The following is a 20,753-nucleotide window of genomic DNA, read 5'->3' on the forward strand; positions in this document are numbered from 1 at the left end:
CATTAACACAGGAATGATGAATTGCTTCTTTAAAGGAAAGAACTGTCTTCATGCAAATTCCCTCCCTCTTCATTCCACCCCATTCACAAACTCTCAGAACTGACAGAAACGTCAGGGCTCATTGACTCTTACCCTTGGTCAAGGGCATTCGGGCATTCACCCATCCTGTGCTTGGCCATCTCAGAGAACAATGAGCTCATCTCACAGGGAAATCCTTCCTACCTGAGGATGGACAAAGTAAAAAGGTTCTTTGACTTACAGTCCCTTAGAAAAAAATAGCTATTTTACCATTTATATCTTATCTTTCCTTTCCTGAACTCCTTCCCAAAAAAATCTCAATTATTTTTAACCTTTCCTTAGATAAGATGGCCCTTCACATGAAAACTCACTCCCCAACTTCCACCTCTTCTTCCCAGGAAGACACTATCCAAAGTTACACTTCCTTGACAATATCAAAATTAAGGATTTCCACCTAATAAAAAAATCATGGACACAAAAGGCAAACGACAAATCTGGAAAATACATTTTAAATATCTAAACCTGACATGGTACAAATATCTACAATGCCTAAGGAATTTTTTCAAATTAATTTTTTAAAAAACCTAATCGATAAATAGATCAAAAAGTATGAATAGTCAGCTCATACGAGAGGAAACCCAAAATGGTGAGCAAATGAAGAAATGCTGGGACTTGTTTAATCAGAGATATAAAATAAAAACTATGGTGAATTATGACACTATACCCATCCAACTTGACAAAAATTAGACAGCTGGGTGATGACAGGTTACGGGAGGGTTGTAGGGAATACAGAACCGTCGTGTGATGGCAGTGAGAGTGTAGATGGGGGCAGCCCCATTGTTGCGGGCAACCCAGCAGTACTTGGTCGAATGCACTTATCTCGGATCCAGGAATCACATTTCTGGAAATGCCTGCAGAGAAATTCTCACACTGGTCTCTGAGGGAAAGTGCATGAAGATCCTTGTCATAGCCTTGATTATGGGGACTGAGAGTTGAAGCCATGACAGATGTCCATCACTAGGGGAATGAAGAAGTAAAATGTAGCATGGAACAGCAGCAAGGAGCAATGAAGCAGAGGTATAATTGATTCTCATTATTCATTATAGTTGTGTTCTATAAAGTTGTTGCAAACACAGAGTTAGCAAATATTGAACCATTGCTCCTAGGGGAAATAGAGAGTTAGGTTCCTGCAAGCCTCTGGTCACATTTTTGTCAACTCATCAACACATAACCTTATTTTCTGTGTTTCTCTGTTTAAAGACATCTTATTCAATCCATATTGTTGACTCATTAACATTGAGCTCATGGCCAACGGTTCTGTAACTCATGCTTGAAGGAAGCCCATCTAGCGCCCATGTATTTTCTGTAAGGCATATCCCAGCCTTCTTGCACTAAGAAACTCTAGACCCTTTCAGCACTGTGTTTGGGATGATTTTAAATATCAAAATCATCAAAAATTCCCAGATATGTGAAAAACATAACACTAAATAGACTTCCAAGGGACACTGCATTATAACATACTGAATCCGGAAGGCAGAGCACCTCCTCGTTCTAGCTCAGCTGAGAACGTACCTGCCAGTGACTCACATTTTTCTCCACCCTGCTCATGTCCGTGAAGGACCATGAATGAGCCCTGAAGCTCCCCAAGTATTGATTTGGGGGTTACAAATGAATTTTTGTGAGTCAGTGAATTTGCAAACACAAAATCTGAGGATTAACTGTATACTCAGCAACCCAATTCATTCTTTACAAACTAGAATTGAATGAAAAAAGCAAGACAGAGAATCAGATACATAGTACAGTACTATTTATGTAAAAATATGTACAAAGCAGCAGCACATGGTTTATAAGAGCCCATACATATCAGAGGATACACATCATTGCCTCCTGGGTGAGGGAGAACAAAACGAGGAAATAAATGCATCAAAGAATTAAAGGAGAGACATTTGTATGTCCAGAACAGAATGTGAGTGACTTACTTACCTGACACTCCCTTCCCTTTCTGCCACTTTGTGCTTTGTGGCGGGGCCTGAATCCTCATGTTGTTGGCCTTTCCCTTCTCCAGGCTGAGTCTTTCCTCTCTGAACACCATTCTTCTAGGACAGTTTCTGACATATTTTATGTATTTTCTCTTATTTATTTATTTATACCTCTACTCCATTGCAAAAAGGGTTCAAGGCTATAGTCCATCAGGTATGTATACCTGAATGAGCAAGCGAATGGGTGACTTCTAGACCTTGTCCATCGTATTCTGATCTCCTCCTCAAGATAAGTCCCAATGTTACAAAAGGGGGTGGCCCGTGAAGCAAGCTCTTATGTCCATTGAACAAGGCTCTCCTTAGCTGTTAATGCAAACTAGCACTGCATTTGCATTTTGAACAGTTACTGATGATTTGTATTACTGATGATTCGTATTCAGCTTGTAGTATCTCAAACCTTCCAGGTCTTTTTCACATGAACCACATTTGTGTAGTTGACTTTTTTCTTAACCTGCTGGATACTATTCCTTTAGATAGAAGCTAGTGATAGATAGATAGATAGATAGATAGATAGGCGTAGCTCTAAACCATCAATTCAGAATAATAAATTTGTTTGAAACTTACTATTTCTGTTATTATGTATTGGCCATTCTTCCCAGTTCTTTGTCATCTGAAAGTTGGTAAGAATGCCTTCAGTTACTTCAGCTATTGATAAAGTCCAAGGTAATGGAACAGTCTTTTGAATGGTCATGTGTCACCTCTGGGAATGCTGGCCTCTGTGAATTCTTGTAGACATGTTGCACCCACCTTTAGTCACTGATACTGAATTTCTCTTTCTCTTTTTCTCACCTTTCTCCTGAACAACACTATGAAAACCTTGTAAGACGCTTGTCTGAAATCCAGTACACTAATCCCTGGATCCGTCAGCATGATTTTGCATCACTGCACTATGGAGTTGGAAATACATGCTGAATGTTGTACAACACAGCATGTCACTGATGGGGAAATCAGGTGAGAGTACTGCACAAGCACACACAATGAAGAGTCATGAGTACTCACACAAGTACTCAAGTATCCAGGTTAGAAAGATGGTCAATAATAGTGTCTTAACTCAAAGCCTATACTCCAGACTCCATGTCCAAGGGACTTTACAAAATGTCCTACCACTACAAGAGAGACCAAGCTGAATCCTAATGACTGCTCCTTGCTTTTGCTCAATCTTTTAAATAGATCTACTCCAGGATGATATTGAGACTTCATGTGACATCAGAAAACTGAAGCCCAGGGAACATCCAGGGCTTTAAGGTAAGTCTCTAGACTGGTGAGTTTGGCTCCATCCTCACACCATGGCCTGGGAGTGGAGAATGCTCACAGGTCAGATGCCTTACCAGACAGGATTGTATGTTGTGCAGACAAAACAACAGGCACTCACTGGTTGCCTGGGTGGCTCAGTCATTAAGCATGCGCCTTCAGCTCGGGTCGTGATCCCAGTGTCCTGGGATTGAGCTCTGCGTTGGGCTCTCTGCTCAGGGGGAAGCTTCCTTCTTCCTCTCTCTCGCTGTGTCTTTCTCTGTCAAATGAATAAACAAAATCTTAAAAAAAAAAAAAAAAAAAAAGGCAAAAAAACCCCAAACCAGGCACTCACTATAGCTTACTCCATAGACAGTAAGAATACCAAGGTAAAAGTGAAAACAGTACTCAAACAAATGAGTCTATTTTCCCTGTTACCCCCAATAATGTTGGAACTTCTTCATCTGTTTTTTCTGTCCCATGCCACATGCCCGTTAGTCTGTAGGCTCCCAGAAGAAAGGTCTATGGATTTCTTGTTATCATTGCAGTCCTATTGCTGGGCACAGAGTAGAATCTCAATGAAAAATTAGTGAAGAGCCAAATAATTGAAAAATTCCATGTTCTTTATACCTCCTTGTACAAATTTAATTATCCCCAGTAGTTAGGATTTTTTGAAGAAGACTTTCAGAATGTTTTTGCATGAACAGCAATGAGGCTTTGATAACAATAGCAACACTAACATGCTATGCCTCTATGGTACTGTATACCTTTGGCACTCTCTCAATGTTCTTTGAAGAGCTCATAAATTCCATCTGATAATATCTCTGCAGGAAAGATGAGTATTGTCCCATTCTGCATGTAAGGATGTTGGATCACCAGAGGCTGGTCCTTCCGTCAGGACCACAAGTAGAGTGGATAGCGTCCGGCGGAGTTTGGGGATTCTGATTTAGGGTCTGCTCACCATCTACCTGAGAAGTCTGTTTTGGGAATCGTATTATTTGCTCTCTGTAATGCAGCATTTCAGCTTAGAGAAAGCTGACCAGTTCCTGCAGAAAGTCAGAGTGTATCTACATTTTTGTTTCTGGCAAAATGCATAGTGAAGTGTTTATCTTTCTACTCAAAGATAGGAATGTTTTCTGAAGGTGCATTTAAATCATAAAGGAGGGGAAGCTGGAGGAGAAGCAACAGACTTGAGGTTCAGTCCTGGTCCTTAGGTTCCCTGCTGAGATGGGGTGGGGACAAAGGCTACCCCACCCGGTGACAGCCTAGAGCCCATGTTTACCAGTTCCTGTACAACATGCCTCACTGCTATTGGAAGCCAACAGCCTCCCTGGAATAAGGGAGCCACATCCCATGGACACCTTTCATGCATAGGCACCACAGATTATGATAAATTTCTGACAAATGAAAATAAAATGTCTTGAGGAAAAGACTTCTTGCTCTAATTTGCCCACTAGCTTCTTGTGTGCCCCAAAGCCTTCCTTGTCCTAGTAAGTTAAGTGTTGAAATCTGCATTTTCCAGAGGAGAAAACTGACTCAGTAGTTTCTAACTCAAAGTGAAATAAAGTAACTAGCACAACAGAGGCGACTTGGCTCAGTGGGTTAGGCGTCCACCTCTTGGTTTGGGCTCAGTCATGATCTCAGGGTCATGGATCCAGCCCCATGATGGGCTCTGCACTCAGCGAGGATTTGGCTCGGAACCCTCCCTCTTCCTCTGCCCCTCCCCTGTCAGAACAGAGACTTAAAGCCAGAGGATTTTGAGAGCAAAATCCAATGCTGTTTCTCTACACCAGACCTGCCCCTTTAAGTCACAAGAGGGAGGGAATGAGATGGTGTGTGTCCCCAGGAGCACCCCACAGACATGGGAACTTCCGCTAAGATTCTCCGTTAAGCAGGATAACTGGCCTTCTCCTGATGGAGAACAAGCCATCATGCTATGTAGCCTTTGACAGGAGAGCACAGCAGCCATGACAGGGGAGTCCTAGGATGGCAGAGACTTGGGCCATATCTGAATCAGTTAATCTGGACAGAGGGAAACATGAATGGCCATGCTCACTGTGCACATGAGCACCACAGGTAAGACTATCACATATGCAAATGCACCTCTTTTTTCTCCAGGTCCAAGTTTTCTGGGACAACGGAGGACTGAGGTGAACGTTGCATAGGTTTTTAGCTATTGAGTTTTGTCTCTCCCCTGTCCCTCATGGCCCTTCCTCCTCCACTGGTGCTTCTGCTCACCACTCCTCTCTTCCAGCTGCCCACACTCTACCGTTCCTGCCACTCACGCCCTCTACCTGCCACGGGGGTGCTCCCAACCTGTTCTCTAAGTGATTCTGGCTCTTTCAGTCGAGGCTTAGAAAGTCCACAGATCTCTGGCATTTCTTTTATGTGCAAGGAGTTCGAGCATGTCAGCAATATTTACTTATTTTCTCCTTTGTGACTCAGAGACAGAGAAGAGGAGGAGGATCTGAGCACCTGCTTCTCCCACGCAGCAGCACTGGGCCTCCCAAAGGTGTCTTGGGAGGAAGGAAACCACCCCTCCCCCAGTGATTTCCGTCAGGTGCCCCCAGAGCTTACCCAAGAAGCAACAATCTAAGCAGAAACTGTATGCCTGCTATGCACACTCAGAACCCCTTCCTACCTCCTCTTCCAAACACCTCAGTGCCCTGCACCCTCCCAGTTAGAAAGCATGGCATTGTCACCATCATACACACAGCCCGCAAAGACCCTCCTCTCCACTACGCTTCAGCTGTCCACGGAAAAGATCAGGTGTAGTTTTATCTGCTTTCTGTACTCATCTGGGGTGATTTTCTGCAGTGCCCACCCCTGTACGCCATGCATGTAACAGCTAATCTAGAAACAGAAATGACTGTGTCTCACCTGATTCTGGTCGGCAGACTGAGGCCTGGCCTCGCTGGGCCATGACCTTCTGGCAGTACGCCAGTGCCCGGCTCATGGCGGATGTGTGATGAACGGCTGTGGAATTGACCTCTCCAGATGCATGAATGAAAAGTGGGCCTATTGTCAGAGGAAATGAAGAAAATCGATCTCATCTAAGACACCCTGATTTATGCAACAACAAAAAGAGAACCTATTTTGCATCCTAAGTGCTATTTTTAGGAGCTAGCGAAGTTGTGAACAACATCATACAGCCCCGGTGGCACTCCGGCCCTGACCAGGCCCTTGGCCTCCTTCCTCCTAAGCTCAAAGTGAACTCTCAGCCGATCCAGCCCTGCATGCTGTAATACTGATTTTAAACTTGTCTAAAATCAGATATGCATGTATATGTATAATTTTTTGTCTTTGTAAAGTAGGCTTAGACAACACTTTAAAAAGTACAAAAAACATTATTTTAAGTGACCAAATGGTTTTTGATTTAGCATACTGTAGTGGACACATGGTGGCCTGGAGGACAGAGCAGTGGACAAAGAATCCAAATTATCTGGGTCCTAGCAACATCTCTTAGACTAACTAACTCTGAGCTATGGGCAGTAATTTCACATCTCTGAACTCCATTTTCCTCATCTATAAAATTTTGAAATGCTTGTATTACAAGAGCTTTGAGGTGAGTTACTACTGGTTTTACCCACAAGGAAGACCCTCCAAAATGAGGGGACTAGTGTTTTGAGAGCACATACTCCTCCCTCTTCTCCATCACCCTCAAGGTTAGCAGTGAGGAGTGACCCCCCTGCTTGGGCCCCTGGGTTGGGTCAGAACCATGCCAAGTGCTACAGGAAGGAGCCAGGGCCCAGGGGTGGTGACAGAAGGAGAGGTCCCTTCTTCTGTTTTGTTTTATTTTGATTTTATTGATTATGTTTTATTTAGCTCCTGTAAGGGCCACTTCCTGGATCAAAGCAAAGTGTCATCAAAGAAGGAAAATATACTGTGGGGTGAAGGAAGGAAGAGGTCCAGCCTCCCATGGCACTTCCTGCTCCAGCCCAAAGGAAAAGAGAGGTTGTTTCCCGGACCTGCAAGTGTCTGCTTTCCCAGATGGAGCTGAAATTCTTTTTAAACTGTCATACCCCAGTGAGGAAAATGATGCTGCTGTAAATAAAACATACATAAATCTGGGAACTAAGAACAGGGAAATTTAATGAATAGGTTTGGGATTCTCAAGTAAAAAAAAAAATCAGAGAATAACCAGGGAGGAAGCGGGGTTGGGGGGTGGGGGTCGCGTAGGGCAAAGTAAGGGAACAGAGACTCCAAAAAGCGACAGAAGGAGGCAATGAGGGACATTTTGAGAAAGAGGAGCAGACATGAGGCAGGCTGAACCTCAAGCAGTCAGCCCGGGCATTGTCTTCCTGCCTCCAGTGAGATGTCCTCAGCAGGTTAACTTTCTTGAAATGGGAAAGCAAGTGACAGGAAAAGGAAGTGGGAATCTTGAGCTTCCTTCCCAGACAGTGCTGCTGAGGGAAATCCAGGGCAGGGAGAGAGGCCCAGGGAGATGGGGGGGGTGGGGGTGGGGTGGGGTAGAGAGAGAGAATGCCAGTCTTTGCAACCCAGTCACTCTCTCCCCGTGCCTCCCTTGTCATCAGCTCTGATGTGGCATTATTATTTTTTAAAGGCTTTAAAATACTATTTTTACCCCAAGCACATTTTTTCCCTTTTCCTTGCAAAAGGAACAAAAGGATCACAACCCACATGCTCCTCAAACTGGCAGCCCTGAGAAAAGGCAGGGCTCAGATTCACATGATGAGGGAGCTCCAGCCCCACATTCCGCCCCCTCCTTGTTCCTACAGAAATGAAACTAAAAGGAATGCCAGGGGCTTGGTATTGCCACCCCTCCTGAAATACACAAGCAAAAGTAGTATGAAATGATGAATGATGGGACTTCACAGCCAGTGTAATTATCAGTAGTAATTTTGGCCATTAACAATTAGTGTTATATTTCTACAGATGGAAGGAAGGCATTCCCTCTCTTGTGATCTCTCTTTCTCATACACAGACACACACACACATGGCCTGGCTGTTTGGTTTATTCCACCACAAACATTCTGTTCTGCCCTTTCATAGTTGGTATTTCCCTTAAAATTTCCAAGGCAACTAATTAAATATTACTGGGTCATTCAGCAGTTTAGGAAAGTCAACAACTTTCACTCACTTTTTTTTCTTTTCCTTCAAATAATGAGTACTTAGGGATCTTGTTCAGAAACATCAAGATAGTGTCTTTTTTGCACCCCCCACCATGTGACAAGGTTAGAGTTTGATAGTAAAAGTATTTATGTCTGAAGTGTATGTAAGAGAGAGAAAGAGACTTAAATATATGTATACATTTGTGGTGGTTTTTTGTTTTTAGAAAAAAAAATTGGTGAAAACCACACAACAGCCCACAGTCTGTCTAAACTTTCTGAGTTTCTCTTAAAATGGAAAATATTAAGAGTATTACTCATACTTTGATTTTAAAAATGGAAGGCAAAGGGAGAGCCAGTGATTCATTCCAACACCAGAGATAAAGAACAAATCAAAGCCAGAATGACTTCTGCTCTTGGGCCTTTGAACTCTGGGCAGAGGACTTGGCCTCCCCATGGGAACTACACTTGGGTCATCCCCCAGACCCTCTCAGGCCTCACTGCCCTCTCTGAAACCCTGGGTCTCACCAGGGCACCACCCTCACCCCAATCTACTCCCAGTCACTACTCATCTGGGAGATCTTGGCTAGAACCCAGCTGGGACCTCGCATAAGACAGATACAGTGTCTTGGCTCTTTCTGGGGTGCTCCCTGAGCTCGTGCTTCCTGGTGCGCTGGGGAGAGCAGGAGCCAGAATCCCCTTTTGGAGGTCACAGTCATCTTCACTGCTTTCCCCCCCGGGGCACTCTCCCCCATGCCCTGGAACCAGGCTTGCCTATCAGTGGCTGCGGGGTTTGGTGGACCGGGCCTGGCTGAGCTCTTGAGACTTCCCAGCACCCCCCAATCCACACAGCACTTAAGAAACAGAAAGAAGAGAGGCTCTGAAGATGTATGGGGGGAAAAAAATAAGAAGTACAGATATTGCTTAAGGAAAACCCATTATTGGATATTTGCTGTAGAAGAAATAATAAATCAAAGTAATGATCCTTAGAGCAGACACCTGATAACACTTTTTTTGTAAAGATATGCCAGTCTACCTTAAAGAAGGATATTAAACAGATCCGTCAACCCCAGGCAAATTACGTTTGCTAAATAAACTGACAATTAATAGATAACCCAGAAGATAAACACCATTCAGGGAAGGAGGACTTAAAGGCTGGTGTTTAAAAGGAAGGAGAAAATGAAGTTAGAGGTTCGAGTACCCAATTCCATTTCCCGGAGAAACCACAGCTTCCTCTCTCATTGCCTGGTTAGTGAAGGGTTACTCTCTCTACAGTGTTTCTGTTTTAAGTGAAATAAGGTCCAGGTTTCTGTTTGTTTGTTAACTTCCCAAACACATAAAAGGCCCCTGGCAAGACTGTATATTACCATAAAATAATGCAACAGAGAGCAGCCCCCCTAGGGACATGCTATGCCCGTCAGAAGCACTTCCTCATCGTTATTCACTCACAGCCCAAACCAGAATGTTGAGCTAGGGTTCAGCTTCAAGTGCGTCATTTAACCATGGTTTCGGTGAGTGAATCTATTCCTAATGCTAATTGTTTAAGGAGGAGCTTCTTTTTGATCGTTTTCCACCAGGAGCTACGGGTTTTCACAAGGATGCTCTGATTTCTACGGAGCGTTTCCTTTTTCAGACATGGTGGGCGGGCAGGCGGGCAGGGGAGGGCCCTCCATCCCTGGAATAGCATGTCTCATTGTCCCCATCTTTCCGTAGACCCAACCTCCGCTTCACTACAGCAGGGCCACCGCAGCCCATTCCTGGGAGTGCTCTCGACATGAAATACCGCTTCATCACCAGTGTTACCAGAACAGTCTCCATGCCAACTCCTGCTCTCACGTCCCTGGGAGTGCCGCTGGAACACTGCAGAAGGCAGGTGTGCTCTGTCCCTATTGACCTCAGCCTCCATCTCTTTTCCAAGACAGGCAAGTGCTCAGTTGGTCTCCTTTGTCCTGTCAGCATCTTCTTTCCAGCAGGCTTGCACAGCAGGAGCAACCCAGGGAAGATAGCCTCTCTGGTTCTCGGCTCTTCCCTTCCCTTGTCTTCAGTGCCTGCTCCCTCTGCCTTCTCAGAAGGTATGTGTGCACCAGGCATACCTGAGTCGTGGCCAGGCAAAAGGTTCCCTGTGTCTTCCACCTGTGCCCTCTCTGGAGCCAAGAAGAGGCTTCCTGTGGTGTTGCAGACCGGCCTCCTGTGTCCTCACGCTCCCACTCCTATTTTGGCTTTTGGGCTTGGGTTATTGGCTATATCTAGCACATCCGTCACTCTGAAGGCATCCTCTCTACCTGACTCCCTTCCAGAGATGGGTGCTCTGTCCTCCGCCCTCCATGGTGGTAGCTAGTCCCTGTCCTGAGAGTAGAGCCTTGTCTCCCTACAGGCACCTTTGCCAACTGTCCCTGGATGTCCCTGTCTGCCCGACATCCAGGTCCTGACCTCAGCTTGAGGTCTCTATCCCTCCGTTCTTCTGTTTGACGGGACTCTTTTTCTTTATTCTGGAATCCCTAGGGCTAAGTATTTGTCAGAACTACGGGGAAGGTGATCTTCCCTGGCCAGGTGTATCTCTGGAACCAGAGGTGTCTTGGAAGCTGGATGAGTTCCCCTGACTCAGCCCAGGGGCTGGGCCATCTTGCTCCCTTCCTGTCTGCCCTGTGATGTGGGGAGTAATGGGCTGGAACCATGACAACCACTGGCTTCCAGTGTGGACATTACATGTAAGGACACATCAGTGCAGCCTAAGCCCCAGCTACCTGGTCATTTGAGAGGTCGTGCTCCTAGCTCTATGTGCCGCTTCCAAATTGCTGTACCAATACACTGGAATGTTCCCGGGTCAGTCAACAAGGAGCTGAAGATGTGACCGCCTGGCTAGAGCATGGGCCATTTACCACGCCGGTCTAAATGTGCTTCTTCTCGCTGCATTAGCACTCAGATTTGGTATTCGGGGTGCCCTGATGCCACTGAACCCCTTTCATACCCAGTCCTTGTTAGGACGTGGTCTCCTTTCTTTCTATTGTGAGAAAAATAATATAGCAGTGTTCTGATTAATAATGGGACAGTCGCTGTTGTCCATGGCAACAAAGTTGCATTGGAATGTGCTGTTTGGTAAATAGAATGTGTTTGAATTGTATGCGTGTAAGCTTACTGCACCTGGGGTGCGGTGGCTGGGGGGTGGGCCCTTGTGAGGTCTTCACTAGATCCCTTCTCTGTGGACCTGAATATCTCTGCGCAACTTGGCCTGCCTTCATGGAGGAAGAGCCTGGACCAGAGGCCTGAGCACATTTATCTCCAACAACGAAAAAGGAAAACAAGGAACATTAAGAGACTTTACTAAGTGCCAAGTTAAAGTCTTAACACACCAACTCTGTGTAATTATCTGGATCTCCCAACAACCATGCATGGTAGCTACAGGAAGCCCAATTCACCGATGAGAAACCCAAGGTGTGGGGAGAATCCAGTGCCAGAAAAAGGGTTTGCGTCTTGGTTCTGCACTTCCCCAGCTGTGTGATTTGGGGCACAGTTGACATTAGAACCAGGTCCATCCCACTCGAGCGGCCATGACCTCCCACTAGGTCATGAGCTGAGAGATTTTCATGGGCGTGGCTTCTTTGGTCCTGATGTCTCCCACAGGCTCTGATGTTCTAAGCAGTGTTGGGGTTTTCCTTGGAAACCTGGCTTGGAGTCAGGTTATCATGAAGGCTCAGCAGACACCTGAGCTAGCATGTTGCTTGCTGACACTGTAACTTCCAAGCAACAGGGAGGTGGGGTGCAGAACATCTACAAGCAAAGCCCTTGTAAAAATAGAATTGTCTTCTAAACAGGGACTTCTAACCACAGGAGAGGCCAAGGGCAGGTTTAAAGATGAGAAGGTAGACCTAGCCAGGGGGTGCTGCATGGAGCGTATCTGGGAGAAGGGTGGGAAACCTCAGGAGGCACACGGGAGAATGGTGCCCCTAGCACCAGGACCCCCTACTTTGGGGCAAAAGAAAGTAGGTCAGAAACAACAGGATCAAAAGCAATAAAAACACTGCTTTCCTTCCACACTCAGGACTCAGTGTTGCCTGTCTTCAGGCAGAGCAACTGTGAGCAGATGAGTACCCTGGGAAGGACTGGCTGGCACGGGGCCAGTCTGGATGGGACAGGGAAGCAGGCAGCACAGGTGAGCTGCAGAAGCGGGACAGCTAACCTAGGGAGAGGACTGGGCAGCGGGCAAAACCAGAATCACTGCTGTGGGTTCTGAGGTGCCCCCAACAGCCAGCAAGGCATAGACGGTGAACCGCGAACTCACAGGGTAGCTAGAGTCATTAGGGTCCATGCTTGCAAACATCTCTGAATTTATTCCATGCAGAGGCATCAGTTCCTAACCAGTCCCAGGGAGTGGGGCTCGGGATTTCAGGAAGGCGCAAGGGAGCAAAGAGCACATGGGCTTGACAGGTTGACAGACTTGAGCCAAATCATGGCTCCATCACCAGGTGCCCGTGTGAGATGAGCCTCAGTTTCCTCAACATACAAAGGGAGCAGCAATTGTTGTATTCATCAAGATCTTGGCAGGAAAAGGGGGGCACAGTCGAGTGGAATTGAGGAGTATTTGATCAGACTTTCCACTAAGATGCAGGAAGGGATGGTGGGGCTCCCAGTTCAGGGACTGGTGAGAGTGGAGGCCAACACAAGGGAGATGTGCTGGGCCCTGGCAAGACGGTCTTAGGTGGGAGAGGAGCACAGGCACTGCCCAGCGGCAGTCTGCCAGGTGGAGGGAACCAAAAATGCTGGTCTCATTTCCCTCCCTCCCAGCATCCCTTGGTTCCACCCACAGGCCAAACGCGGCATAGCCAGCGGGCTGAGGGGCCTGAGCTGCACGGTTCCTTAGGGTCAGCCTCACAGCACTTGAGGCAGGGCAGGGAGGGGCGGAGGAGGGAGCTGTGGGATCAAATGGAAACAAGTCTGTCCATTCAACAAATAATTTATTGAGTGCCAAGTGTTCATGGTTTAGTTGGGGGAGTCGTTATTTACAAAGAGAAGAAATCATAGTAGAGTTGCAAGCTGTCACTAAGTCAGTCATGTCAAGGAAAAGTATAAGGAACGATGAGAGTTGCATAGTAGACATGGACCAAGAAACCAGGAGAAGGTGGTTGGGCTGAGGGTAAGGAGGGTTAGGGGAAGTCATTTTAGATGGAAAGCTAGAAGGTGGGTTTAGTGGACGAGAAGGTCCTGAGCCAGGGCTCCGAGAGGCAGGTGGGGGCTGATCCTACTTGACTTTGCTGGCCAGGAAGGAAGGTGGTCTAAGCTGTGATCCTCAGGAGGCCATCTGGCAGGAAAGTGAGTTATGTATGTTTTTAAAGACTAGAGCTGGTACAGAGTGTGGAGAGAGTTGGAGGGGCCAAGAATAGATGTTGGGAGACCACTGTGGTGGCTGCTCTGGTGACAGAAGGGAGAGGTAACAGTAGCTTGGGTTGGAGCCATGGCAATGGTTCATTCGATCATTTATTGAGTTAGGAACATACTGTGTTCCAGCCACGATTCTCAGCCTGAATGAGAGAACAATGGCCAAGAGACATGAGGTTTCTGTCTTAAAGTGGGAAAGGATATGACAATGGCTCAGGAAACCAATTTAGGAGTCAAGCCAGTAGAACTTGGATCTGGACTGGGGGAATGGGACACACGAAGAATAACACCCAGTTTCTGGTTCACACCATGGGAATAGCAGTGCCATTCACTGAACTAAGGGACTGTGTTGAGAAACCGACTTTGTGGAGATCATGAGTTTTATGTTGGGCATGCTGGATTTGGACCCAATGGCTTTGCTACATGCTGCCTTGCAGGGTAGCTGCAGCACTTAAATGACGGAGGGTCTCCAAGGGCACCATTCAGAACTGTAAAGGTTAGCAATTCTTGCCCTGTCTGTAAAAGACTCCAAATAAGAAATATCTGTTAGAGGCTTAGTAAGTGGAAGTATATGAAATGGTTGGGCCAAATGACTTCTCTTCTAATTGTGTAGATTAAGGATGTATGTCACAGAGAAGCATCTGAGATGCTGGAGAAGAACTTGGCTCTAAGCCAGGCTAGTGGGGGTAGAAGGGAGGGGGTAGAATTCTACATCCCCTCTAGGTACCTGACAGTTGGTGGCCAGGTCAGTTCTGAGATAGATCTGAACTAGACAGAATCTTTGAAACCCTCAGGTTTCTTAGGGTCTGCTCAGAACTACCTCAATGGAGGAAATTCCAGGGTTTGGCTCATCATTGAGTTGTCCCTAATAGATAGTTTGGGGAAGGTCAAGGTGGCCATTCAAGCCAGTGCTGTATAGCCCAGGAGCCTGGCCTGGCTAGAATTCTTGACAATTTCCTGGGTCTCTTGTAAAATCAGGGACTTCCCAGGAGAATTTGGAGCCCGAGTATCTCATTACCCAGCCAACTACTTTGAAACAAGTTCTGCTTACAATCAAAATCAAAGAGAATCATGAAGGAAGAAAAAAGGGAGGGAGCCTCAGAGAAGAGCAACATGGAACATGGGGGATAAATCCAGAAGCATGAAGGGCAAGCCTGTTGATTTGCCCTTGTGGTGGGTAAGGACTTTTTCTGGCCTCTTTTTTATTCCTTGTGATCCTTCCTTGTAATGCATCTGATGGGGCCAGCTTCTGCTCATGGGTTACCAATTCCAGCTTTTAGGGTAACAGATGGCCCCCTAGAACATGAGGAAGGCTGCTCAGTGAGCTTTCCAGTTATAGACGCTACTAGTGGATGCCTTGGGAACAAGTGGCTTTAGCTGGCACATCGGCGCTTTGTACAATACTGAACTCCTCAAGTTCTCCAGGGTTTGTTTGGTCATTCTGTTTTTATTGAGCAGCTACTATATGCCAGGAAATGTGTGAAGCAGTGGGGCTACCACAGAATGAACCCATAGGTTCAGGAGTGGAAGCAGAAGGTAGAGAGGGAGTGTAGAAAAGAGGAGGGAGCAAATATTCTATCTAATGTCTTTGCTGGTCTATTGATTGAAGCCTCAAAAAGGAAAGCGGAGAATACACCTGAGGCAGTAATAGCCCATAGCAATATTGGTATTGATGTCAGTTTTATTTTTAAATAACTGTACACATAAATAGAATCCAGGATGTTTGTTTCTAGAATTTTCTATGTGAGTCATCAGAGATGATAGCCTTTACAGCATGGGTGATACCGAGAAAGCCATAGAAGAGATTCGGAGCTAAAAACATGCTGCCCTTAGCACAGGCCAGCTGAAAACTGGGATAAATTGGCTATGACTTGAATTCTGGTTTTTTTCTCCATTCTTTAATAGTCATATTTTAAAATTTGACGTTAGAATTGGACAGAAAAAAACCTCTCAACCAATGCTGCGTGTTTGAAAAAGATGCCAAATCACTCCACAGAGAGATTTCTAATTCAGTCCACCACTGTTTTCTGTCTAGAAGCAAACAAATTAAGTACTTTGTTGCTAAGGGGATTAATTAGTTAATATTTATAAAGAGATTTAAATGTAAAAAAAATCCTCTATTAATGTAAAGTATTATTAATATCACCACTAGTTCTACTGTTTTTATATTAGGTAGGAAGGCTTGTTCTTTAACCCGGTTATGGATTCTTCTGGTGAAAATAAAAAGGAAAAAAGAGAAGAGCAAGAATTCACAAAAGAATGTGGCCGACTGGCTTTTGCTTATTTTGAAGGGATTTCCATAAGCGAAGACGGCTTTCCTGACATCTCATCAAACAGAGGAATGCACAGCCCCCAATTCTTTTTGTTTGATACGTTGGTATCACACCCTCCTGCCTCTTCCATCGGTCTTGCTCTCTCAAAAATGCAGTTCGCATTTTTGAAAACAGGGTCTTGCAGCAAGAGAGGTAGTTGAGGTCTCCTGCTGAATGTCAGACTGCCCAGAGAGGACACAATTGTCCAGGCCTGAGGGGTTTGCCCTTCCTCGCACAAACATCTGGTTGGTGCACTAATGGTGTCTTGGTGGGTGGCACGTGGGGTCAGTTTCCCTCAGTGTCACATATAATGCAGTGTGGGGTTCGATGACAGCACGGCCAGGTGTGACCTGGATATTTCCCGAGGACTTTGGAACATGAGTTGTTTTTTATTAATGTAGTAGCTCAGGGAGGGTTAAACAGAGGAGGGGTGACCTTCTAGGGAGCCTCTGGTTACATCAAATGACAGTTTAAATGCTAAAGCACTAAGGTAAGGGGCCCGGGGACCCCACTGGTGGGGAGAACTCAGAGCCCTGGAGGATTCTGAGGAAGGTGTATCTTCAGCAGTGGGCACCAGCCACCTGTAATGCTGGACGATGGCCCTGGAATAGAAAACAAAAGATAGATGGGGCTAGGTGGGAGGTCACATGACCACTACCATTGGTACTCCTTTCTCTCCGTGTGCCCCGGCGCTTCCTACACTATCGAATGCATTATGTGTCTGGCTGTTGCTCGCTGATCGCCATCCTTTGTGAGGCTCTGATGGAGTCAGGGTGAGGAGGGTACATAAATGTGACTGGAAAGTAAGCGTGGTGGGTCTCCAAAGGAAACTTCAGCTGATAATAAGCCTGCACACAAAATCCACTGGCCAGTTACTGAGGATCCATTTTTGCAGATGAAAAAATGTGTGTGAATACAAGAAATCATATGACTGGGTGTCAGCAACCATTTTTCGGTGTCCTGTGAGTGCTGTTGCAGTTCTCCTGAATCCTGGTCTTCTAGGTTTTACATTGGCCCGGTGAGAGGTACTTGTTTTGAAAATGCTGTGTAGTCTGAGTCAGAATCACAAACAAAACCATTTCCCAAAATACCAGGTTCATCTGGCGCGCTTTGATGGCTCAGTTGGTTAAGCATCTGCCTTAGGGTCAGGTCATGATCCCAGTGGGATCAAGTCCTGCATCAGACTCCCTACTCAGGATGGAATCTGCTTCTCCCTCTCCTTCTGGTCTCTGTCAAATAAATAAATAAAATCTTGAAAAAATACCAGATTTGTTTTGATAGTCACCATCGGTGACTTTTCTACAGGTGGTAGAACTCTCAAGCTGTCTTTTGAAGATGGTTGAGATAAAAGCTGGGGTATTCTGACTTGGCATTGAAGCTCTGCTGGTGAGTGTTTCTTTCCCATTAATCTCCAAGCTTCCCTCATTTCCTAACAGAAAGATCCATGCAATGCTACCTGACATCCCTTTGTCTTTGAAATATTTAGCCATCACCCCTGACATGTGCTATCTATATTTTAACACCTGCCTCATGACACAAACACTGGAATCAGCAGGTGCTAAGATGCTGGACTGAATGTCCAGAGGAGGAGATGGGAAGAGGAAGCGTCCGCTGGCAAACATCTCCCAGGAGAAGGAAAACGGTGCCAAACCAGTTTCTCTCTCCCCTGTTCATGGAACTCTGTACCCTCCATCACGGGAAGATGGTCCTTAGGGGACTGGAGAGGTGGAAACTGAGGAAATCCTGAAATAGAGGTGTTTTCCATTGTCCAAGACTTGCACAGAGTGCCCATTTTGGAACCAGGCTGGAATCATCCATACCTTAGTTCCCAAACTGCCCAAGTGTTCAGTTGGATATTAGAACATAAATAAAATCACCAAGAATCCAGCAAGGCAGAAGGCCTATTTTCTTTTAAAATAACCCAGAACCTAAAGCGATACGGCTGCTGAAAAAGAGCCCCAGTACCACTAACAATGTCGGTCAGTCAGTCTCTCAACTCTCCGCCACATTTTCGTGTGTTCATTTCAGCAAAGGCTGATAAAACCGCCACGAGTGACCACATAGGGTGGCAATAGATCTTGCATGTGTGTACACGTGTGAGCATGTCTGTACATGTGTGCCAGCCTGTATGCACACATGCCTGTGTGTGCGCATGTGCCCCCCCCCCCCCCGGCATGCAGGCTCATGCGCCCCCCCATGCAGGCGCATGCGCCCCCTTGGGCATGGCGCATGCACCGAAAGTGACCGCCCCCTCAGTCGCCGCATAAAGCTCTGACGCTGTGCTCAGTGGTGGTAGTGGAAGGGGCTGCCTTTGTTGCTAGTAACTTAGTTGCTGCCGGGCCTCTGCCTTGACTGTGTATTCTTCCTGCTGCCTAAGGTGTCATTGTACCTTATTTTTCTGTACAGGTTTGCTCTCCCAAGGGAGATGATAAATTGTTTGAGAACCAAGGCCCTGCTGTATTTGGTGTGTGATTGCGAGACAGTGCCAGGCCAGCTCCCCCTGATCTTTGTCCAGCCGATCCCGGCTCCCCCGTGATGGCACCACTCTTGCTTCGTTGTGGATCCTGGAGTAAGCCTGCTCGTGTCTGCAGGCTGTCGTGAAGGGTCCAGACCCCAGCAGCCAGCTGTCAGTGGGAGGGCGGTTTCTGGCAGTGATGCCCAGCAGATGGGAGCCACTGAGCCGCCCATCCCCCTGGAGGCTCTGAGGTCCCCATGACTGAGACTTCAGTGTGAGCCCATCCAATCCCTTCAATCCCCTGCCAGATGACACATGGGGGCAACACTACTGATCCCTCTTCTTGGTCCTCAGCCCCACTCCCCACCTTTCTCTGACTTTTCTGTGTCCCGGATGCTAACTCTAAGGTTTGCATCATGTGGGTGCTCTGGTCCTTTGGCTGCCAGATGGGTTGAGCCATGGGAAACCAAAGTTGGGAGGAGAGAGACGGCAGAGAAATGGCACACGTGCAGCCACCCCCAACCTCCTCTACTGCCATTCTCTCCCATTAGATGAGATGCTGGCCGAGGCTGAGCTCTTTCTCCAGTTCGACTCTTGGGGGTGGGGGGACCCTCTTAAAAGAATTCTCTTCCAGGCTCCAGTCCTCACTGGCTCTGAAATGCTATTTCCTCCCATTGTCTCTTCTTCCTTGGGGGGTGGGGTGGGGTAATGGCTTCTGTTGTTACTACCCTGGAGGCCTGAGCCTGCTTCCCTCAGCCCTGCCCACCCTCAGTAAATTAACTCTGTAAACTTCCCTCAGGTTAATCCTGGAATGTGCCAAGTCCTCTACCTACCTGCTCCTCAGTTTTAATGATAAAACCATAAACTGTGAGCCTTGAGGGCAGGGCTCTGCCCTGATACATTGTTCAGCCCCAAAGCTTAGCAGAATGTCTGGCCCATAATTAGGTCAGCAACAGATATTTGTTAAACAAATACTGAATGAAAGAGGAAGGAATAAATTGCATGGAAGAAAGGTCTGGGAACCATTGGGAATGAGTCAGTAATATCTTACAGTGCAAGAACGGGAACACGGGCCCCATTCCTGGAGGTGATGAGAATTTCAACAGGAAAGAAAGTGAAATAGTTCCTGAAGATGGCTCTGGCCTGTCATATAACCAAATCACATGGCAGCAAAGGTGTCACTTTGCCGCGGGAGTTCTTCATTCCAGCTTCAGGAACAGTAACCCTGGAAACATCTTCAAGCTACCTAGCAGATAGAGGTCACACTGCATTTCTCTGGAATGCTGAGCAGGAAAGGAAAGGCAACTGGAGAGGAGTGGTTTCCCTTGTGTAGGTAGAACAGGAGAGAAGGAGGAAGAGGGAGAGCAGCTCATTGGTTATGAGGTCAGAGAAGAGAAAGATGGCTGTCGGATCTGATATGTCCAGGTACCATTTCCCTCTCTAATAGTGGCGGTACATAGCCTCCTCAAAGACAGGACAGATTTTAAGAATGAATGAATCCCATTCATGACAAAATTTTTCATGCTTGTCGTCCATATTTCCTGTCCAGGAGCAAAGACACTTCTTGAGCAAGGATCCCCTTTGGGTAATTCTTTTGTATGATTGCCTAGACAAGAATTGCATGTGTCAAGGCAATTATGGAACAAATTCTGTCACCACCAGAACAGATGGAGGTAGGGACAAAAGAGTAGCAGGCTCTCAACTCTGTAGGAAGGGGAGGGAACTTCTGTGATAAATTAGGTCTCATCCCCCCACTGTCTCATGTCCTCGGCCCCCACAGGCCCTTGTGAGGCCATGCTGTCCCCTGTGTTCCCACTGCATGCTGCTCGTCCCCTTCACCAGATTCCAGCGCTGACTCCAGCGCTGGTGGGGGGGAGGCTTTGTTATGTGTGAAGCCAGCCCCATGGGTAACAAAGATAATGAATGGTGGTCACAGTGCATTAGACTCTGTCAAATGATCTGTTTTGTCTTGATGCTTTAAAAGCTCTTTTCTGATCAGAGGCTACCATCAGCCCCACCTGAGTCTCGGGAGCATTTGGATTCACAGTAGCGGTCTGAGAAACCATTCTTTTTTTACACATCCCCTGCCCTTTAGGGACCCCTCTTCTCGTGGCCTCTGTGGGTCTTAGGATGTTATCTCCTCAAGAAGAATCTCATCTATATTGAGCTGGACATTTGGGAACCAATCCTATTACAGATATACTCAAGGAAGATGATTTCATTATCTCCCTAAATAATATGTATCATAATAAAGACC

The sequence above is a fragment of the Mustela nigripes genome, chromosome 15 (assembly GCF_022355385.1).
Source record: "Mustela nigripes isolate SB6536 chromosome 15, MUSNIG.SB6536, whole genome shotgun sequence".
NCBI classification, from domain to species: domain Eukaryota; kingdom Metazoa; phylum Chordata; class Mammalia; order Carnivora; family Mustelidae; genus Mustela; species Mustela nigripes.